The sequence below is a fragment of the Medicago sativa genome, chromosome 5, assembly GCF_051527215.1.
Source record: "Medicago sativa cultivar Bolivia chromosome 5, Bolivia_mono, whole genome shotgun sequence".
Taxonomy (NCBI): domain Eukaryota; kingdom Viridiplantae; phylum Streptophyta; class Magnoliopsida; order Fabales; family Fabaceae; genus Medicago; species Medicago sativa.
Genome location: NC_140753.1, coordinates 11,990,937 through 11,998,692, shown reverse-complemented (window position 1 = coordinate 11,998,692; position 7,756 = coordinate 11,990,937). Strand labels below are relative to the sequence as shown.

General features: G+C 30.6%; 2 long non-coding RNA genes across 5 annotated transcripts; one reads left to right on the top strand and one right to left on the bottom strand.

The window, feature by feature from the left end:
• Positions 1 to 5,008: 5,008 nt before the first annotated feature.
• LOC146920076 (uncharacterized) lies at positions 5,009 to 7,227 on the bottom strand. 4 transcript variants are annotated; one of them, XR_015011659.1, is made up of 4 exons: positions 6,449 to 7,227; positions 6,081 to 6,160; positions 5,770 to 5,894; positions 5,009 to 5,465 (listed from the first exon to the last, which is right to left on the bottom strand). It is a non-coding gene; the product is annotated as an uncharacterized LOC146920076 (long non-coding RNA). The 4 variants fall into 4 exon arrangements; XR_015011657.1 differs by having other exon boundaries at positions 6,059 to 6,160; positions 6,449 to 7,226; XR_015011658.1 differs by having other exon boundaries at positions 6,478 to 7,224.
• Positions 5,351 to 5,895, top strand: LOC146920077 (uncharacterized). The gene is made up of 2 exons (XR_015011660.1): positions 5,351 to 5,488; positions 5,588 to 5,895. It is a non-coding gene; the product is annotated as an uncharacterized LOC146920077 (long non-coding RNA).
• Positions 7,228 to 7,756: the final 529 nt, after the last annotated feature.

Genomic DNA, 7,756 nt, shown 5'->3' with positions numbered 1-7,756 from the left:
TTTAGGTTTTGGGCTTTTTATGGCTTCTTTCGGTGGATCGGAGGTCGAGAGGTGGTGGAAGTTGAATGGTCTTTCAGTTAGGAGCTTTTTGATTGTGGCTTAGCTTTGGTGTTCAGGACGGGGGGTTTATTTTTTAGGGTTGTTTATCTTTGGGGGTGAGTAGTGACGAAGGATGGTTGGATATCGTTTTTACAGTGGTGGTTTCGTGAAGGAGTCTGTTTTAGGTGGTGACGAGTAGTTTGGTGGTGTGGTCCTCATGGGTGTTTTTAGGGTGTTTATTTTCGGGTGTTCCGCCTATATACGACGCCTTTTGTTTGTATTCTCAATTTCACCGGTCTCTGATCGTCTTGAGCAGGGATTAGGCTGTTTAATAAAATTTGCTGTTTCAAAAAAAAAAAATATCACCTATATCAGATCAACAACCAAGTAAGAAGTCAAGTCCAATACTAAATCATTTGACAAAATGAACTCAACATAAATCACCCAGTTATCAAACATTAAATTATCTAGACCAGGCTTATTAGCAAGGAGCATAATCTTGATTGAAGATTCAAGACAAGTATTATTTGAAGACATGCTTTGAAGCAACAATTTAAAATGAATATTTGTTGAAATCTACAATCGTCTTTTCATAATGACACGTACAATCTTGGAGCACGATATCATTTCAAAACTGTACAAGTCCACAATAATTCTTTATATGAACTCCTGTCTCACCTTAAAGCCCCAGGGTCTCTTTGCCACAGACAACTTCTTCATGAGTATAAAACTAAAAATATTCAAATATTCAAGTTGAAAAAGTTGTCAAACGACCAAAAAGAATTACAATTGATGTGAAGAAACATCATCACAAAAGGTCCGAGTGATCAATTGTGTGTGAATAGGTCGATTAAGACAAAAAATGATTTAGAGTTGAGAGCTGAACATAAATGGTTGAATGTCATATATGTGCCAGAAAAGAAATCAAAGACCAAAATCAACCATCATCTAGATTATGGTGTTATGAGATGATTTTGCAGAAAGTATATCAATAGGAGCTAAGAAAAGAAAAAATGCATGTTCATTGAATTGTCGTCATTTTTTAAAAAGTCCATGAACTTAAGATCTAGAACATCACTGCAGATCCACTCAAGAGAGTATCATTATATACCAATGTAAATCAATAAAGTTGTCGTCAAACACTTGAATCAATATTAATGAATTGTAACATTCTCCTTCTTTAAATGAGAGCACCGAGTATCACTCAAATACAAGCTCGTTGTTGTAATGTGTCCAATAGTGACAACTCATCTTCATGGAAAGATAGGGTTGGCTGATTAAGAATACTCAAACTTAATAGAGGTTGATTAACAAAAATTCAAAGGTGGAAATATGCACACCGATCTCTCTATAGCAAAAATCTCACCGGAAAGGATTCTTGTCCTTTTTGTTACATTAAGCCCTTGTATTTTTTAGAGGAGCCCTTGTTTTTTTATTACCCTAACTAGAGGAGAATGATGATGCACTTCAGGGGTCCATGTATTTAACGAGAGTACCATGAATTGTTAGGACATATCACATCTCTTTGGCTAGCACTAGTGTGTTAACCCGTGCAATGCACGGGTGCTAGGCTATTTTTTTTAGTCTCTAAAATATATTATATTTTTTACAAAGTAAAAAAAAATGGTGTCCTTAAAAATAACGATGTTTCAAATAGTTATTTAGATAAGCACAAGTTAAAATTTCGTCATACTTAAAATATTGCAAGAAGATGCAGTATCATTATCATTTGTGTACTTGATTTTTGTTTAATAGGCTAGTCCACACCAGTGTTGACTCTCCCATAAAGTTCAATGATGGTATCATAGTTCGGTTTGATCTTAGATGCATAAGGCTGCATAAGGCATGGCAATGAGCTGCAATTGAGAAGGGTTGTACGTTTTTCTTCCGATCATCGACTCTCATATACTTACATGTTACCCTACTCATATCCGATGGGGATGAGAAATTGAATCTCAACCCCTTCTCCAGCGGGTTTGGGTATCCCCCCCATCCTCATCCTCGTTGTGAATCATTTTTTAATACGAAAAGAAGTTTTTTCGATCACCGCGGACAATGTTATACGGCATTATTCAACAATATGCTAACATTAACATTTCCATGATCGAGAAATTTGGTTGCTCCTTTAAATTTCAATAGCAATTATTATAACATGGAAAATCTTAATATGTAATAAAGTAATTTTCTTCGTTTGAAATGAGTTTGAGTATGTGTTCGGGGTGGGTACCTATATCCATGTTACCCGTGTTGAGAAATCAGTGAATATATACCCAAACCCAGTCAAAGCGGAGAACCACATTGAATGCAAGAGTGGATGTTGTGAAACATATACTCCATCCAGTCTCATTTGTAAGTTAATTTCTACTTTTTAGATTCATTCAATAAATGATATATGTGGTCTACAATATAGACCGCATACATCATTTATTAAATGAATATAAAAAGTCAAAAATTTGCTTATGATTGTGACCAGAGGGAGTAAGTGATATGACACATACACCTAATGCCTTAAGGTTTATGGTGAAGATGTGGTGTCAAACTTACTTGTGTGGATTCTCCTAATTTGATGTGATAATTAAATTCAATGTATGATTCCCCGAAAGGCACACTATTATGATGGACTTTTTTTTAGTTATTGTGTTTAATTTTTTATCTTTAAATTTGGATTTGGATTGAATAACATTTTGGTATAATTATTGTGGTTCTGAACAGTAGATATGTCTGGTTTTAACTAAATATATTAACTTTGAGTGTTAATTTTTTACTGAATTTGTTAAATTTGTTAATTACCTTTTCATAACTTAATCTTTCCAAGGAAAACCATCACCTATGCATTCTCAGAAGATTCAGATAGTATAAAATCGGTCAAGTCATCCACAAAATGGCCATGGAGAATACACTTGAATCGATAACTAAATATACCATAAACATTTTCGTGTTTCTATTCCGTGAAATTATAGATTTTATAAGTTTACATCGAAAAAGATTAATGAAGTAAAAAAAAACCCATTATTTTTGTGTTTATTATTGACAAATAATTGTTCCATTTTTTTATATAATTATCGATGATAAAAACTCCACATAAATAAATTGTGTTGAGTACATGTCTCGTACTTTTTTTATTCACCAATTACAAATATTTGTCTCCTTTTTCTTAAATGTATTATTGATAAATATTTGTCTAGTGTTTTCTTGATATTTATCAATGACTAATATTTTTCCCGTGATTTTTTTTGCATGAGTGATTAATAGTGGTCTCATTTTTTTAATATTTATCAATGGAAATATATTTCTTATGTTTTTTATGTATCAATGACAAATACATGTCTCTTATTTTTATGTATCATTGATAAATATGTTTCCCGTGATAAATATTTTTATATATGTATCATTGATAAATATTTTTTATAAATCAATGACAAATACTTGTATTGTGTTTTTTATACTCTTTACTAATAAATATTTGTTATGAATTTATTCAAGTATCCTTGGTTTATGCGTATTTTTTATATTTATTGATGACAATTGTTTCTCGATTGTTTATAATTGATTATTAAGCGGATTAACTTATTTTTTTAGTTATTGTGGATTCAATGTATCCTAACTCAATTTTATTATTTATTTTAGAATAATGTGACACTTTTTCCTCAAAATAATATCATGTCGTTTTTGTTTTATAATACAACCATTTCATTGTTTTTACTTTTTTAATATTTTGTTTATACAACCATTTCAATTTTAGTTTTTAATTTTCACAAAAAAAAAACTTAGAGACAAAAAAAAAACGTTTATATGCAGGAAGCAATGTCATTAGTTTAGATTATGATTCTTCGACCAATGCAAAATATATCCTATAAATAAATAGATATTATATAATTAAAAAAAAACTATATTTTTACAAATTTAATAAATTCTAATTCTAAGTTTTTATTTTGAAATTATGTCATTTTATATAATTTGACTACCAATCAAAACTATTGAGTTAAACTTTTTCTTTTATCATAAATGTTGTCATTAAAAAAAAGTTTGTCATAAATGGTGATTTGATTATGATTGTTAGTCAACTTTGCATTGCCATTTGCCACATGTAATTTTTCCTTTTTATTTGATCTTGATATGCCATGTGGATTGTTTCATTTTGTTCATTCTCAAATGTATGTATAGAGGATTCCAAAACAATTCTAATATCACGAGAAATCACATGTAATTACACGGCAAGATTGTTTGTGCGACTCCAATAATCAAAGAAACTTACTCTCAACTTGCGTTGTAGATAAGTTTACCAAAATCAGATAACGAAATGAATATCAATCTCACTTGATATAGATACATAGATACATGTAGTTCATGTCTTTTCACCACGTCCATAGGGAGCATACATTACAGTTTAGCCAAGCCACAATTTCAAACCAAAATCAATGTGTCAAGTAATCCCCTTAGCTCAAAGTAACGCAATCCATGAGTCAAACCAAGCATTTAATTGGACACCGTCAATGCATAAATAATGCAAGAACTTACGTACACATCCTATAACTTGTGCGAGTAAAAAACCTTAATCATTATTAATAATAAATCGCATTAATAAATTACGACGAGTAGCATTCGTACTCAGCAGCAACGTCAATTGCCCTACTTCTTCTAGCTGTCACGGAATTTAATCTTCTTTCCATAAAAATATATTTTAGGTCAGATGTCTTAAACATTATGCCTCACCCTCTTTAGAATATCTCCTTTAATATAAGAAAAAAACATGTTGTGGAAAACCCACTTATGCCCTAATCTCTTTTTAATGCAATCATCTCAAAATTTGGGGTAAAACTGGTATTTTCTTCTTAAATATGTGAAATTTCCCATTATGTCCTATGCTTATGAACTACCACGTACAGGAATAAAGGGCAAATGAAGTCTTAATATGTTTTTAAAGTTACTTTGTTGAATATAATATGTTTTTAAACTTGCTTGCACATGCTGAACAATAAAAAAATCATCATGCCCATACCAATGTGAAACAATAATTACAAATATAGTGATTGTGAAGCACCAACCGCATTACATGGGAGAGCTTCTCAGCTGTCTTTTCTCCCAATAAAAAAATCACATGCCCATACCAATGGTTCATCATGCCCATACCAATGAGATAAGTTGTATAACTAATAAACTAATATGCCTATATCAAATTATTTTGGCTCTCAAATATCAATTTCAAATTTCAAATTCTCATACATAAGTTTTCAACATCTTTCATTCTTTCCTCAAACAATACCTCTTTCGCAATTTATTTCTCTCTCTCTACTAACCTTTCATTTCAAATTTCATTTACTTCCTCATGTATCTTCTTCTATCATTTTGTTCTTCATTTTCATCATGTCTTTGTAATCTTAAACTCCAATCTGTTTTTGCTGAAAAGTTGAAAAAAACATTCTTCTCTGCACAAACAAAAAAAACACCGGTAAGTACAATAACACCAATTTTGTATCTATACATATTCATTCTTTTTTTATTCTATTCATATCATCTTTAACAAACAATCATGTTTGTTCTTCCTTAGGTTCATAACCACACAAATTCTACAAATAGGTAAATAAGTTTCTATTTTTCTTCAACTTCTTCCTTTTCAATATTGATGCAACACAAAATTCTAATAACTGAACATTAATTAAAATACACGTCACACTTTCTTCTTTCTTCTGTAAATATAAAACAAAAGATGACAAATTATTGTTACAATACCTTTTTACGGATCAAATGAAGTTTTTATCTCTCCAACAAATGTTCTTTTTGCAGGTAACTCAATTGATGTTGTTGTTGTCCATCCAGGTAACTCATTGTGATATTTTTTTTTTGTGTTATTATACCTGTTATGAAAAAAATAAATGAATATATAAGAAAAGAGTTTATTTGTGATGACGAAACCCCCTTTTTTTTTTAGAGAAATGACGAAACTTTTTTTAATCATTTCCCACATATTAAATGAATAAAAATGATGAACTAGAGAGTTTAAATTATATTGTTTCCTAACCAACAAAACAATTTTACTAAACTTCATATTCTGTTCTTCCACTTAATGTTGCAGGAGATGTACAAGTTGCTCATTCTCCAGTCAACAGTAGAGCCCGATGTTCTGTAAAATAAGCCGATGTTAATTTAATTGATTTAATCATAGATCTGAATTTAAACAAAAAAATACATATAGAACAGTTGAAAACGACAAATTTATTTAAACATGAGATCATTTAAACATAAAATCCAAAAAGAAATTATTTATTTCTGTTTTTAGTGTAGATGTAAATATTTTATTTTTATTGATTTAATCATAGATCTGATTTTAAACAAAAAAAATATATATAAAACAGTTGAAAACAACAAATTTCATGGTTTTTGCATATGAATACGGTTTTTGAAAGCTGACCTTAAGGGCATATGAATATGAAAGCTGACCTTAAGGGCATCTCAGCGGCGAACACGGTTTTTGCCATGGCGGTTTCTGGTACGGTGGTTGCCGGCGTACTTGCTTTGTTTAAAAAAATTCTTCATGGGTTTTGTAGAGGAAATATAATAGAGTATTTCTATGGTGAAAGTTTTGTGAAAAAAGATTTGTGTTGTTCAAGATCTGCGTTAGAAGTTGGTGATTGAAAAATTAGAAATATCTCAGATATGAAAATAAATTTGATAGATAGATAGAGGATGGAGATATGATACAGATGACGCTGTTATGGTAGCCATCGGTGACCGGAATATGGTGGAGAACGTCCAATTTTGACATGGTGGCTGATGGTGGTGGCTGTTATCACTGAAGAGAAAGGAGAAAAAGTATCTAATATGAGAGATAGAGAAACAAAGGAAACTGTACCAAAAAAAAAAAAGAGAAACAAAGGAAAATTGAAATGAGAATGATCCCACCTATTGAAAACTCATAATTAATTTTTCATTTTCTATACATGTGGGCCATCAATTTGGACTCTTTAACTTTTTTTTTTTTGACAAAGACTCTTTAACTAAATATTGATGCTTTGCTGTATCCTATCCTATTAGTATATAAGGAAGTGGCAGGGCACGTGGGGGAAAGAGTAGTGAACACATGGGAAGGGAAGCTATAGACTTAAACATAATGGAGGATTGAGGACCCATTGTGTCTGTGTAAGACATACATACATTCTTTTTTTAAAGAGTGTAAGACATACATACATATAATGAAATGCAAAAGATAAACCAAGTTGGCAATTGCTTATTCATCTTCCATTGCATGTGGTCCATCACCCAAAATTACAATAATGTCTTATAAACTAAAAGTTTCTAAATTACCACAATTATTGACCGCCTATTTTGGCGTTTCTATTCACTCCTCCTCCCCATGTCTTGTCATTCTCATCTTCCAATCTGTTTGTCTTTTCATATAAATAAATAAATTGATATAAAAAAAAAGTTATACATGTGACATAAGTCATCACTAAAATGCTGATAGACTAAAAATTACGGGATATTGAATCATGATGAATTAAAATTTACTGTAAAATGTATAAGAGAAGTGGACATTGACAAAAAAAAAACTCAAAAGTAAATCAAATGCACGGGATAAGTTGTCATTCACTAAATTTACTTTGATACATGTGACAAACTGTTATTTATAAAAAAAAATGATCTTAGACAAACGTTTATGCTATTTAGAATATCACATCATTTTAATTCTATAAATATATTAAAACCTTATCAATTAAAG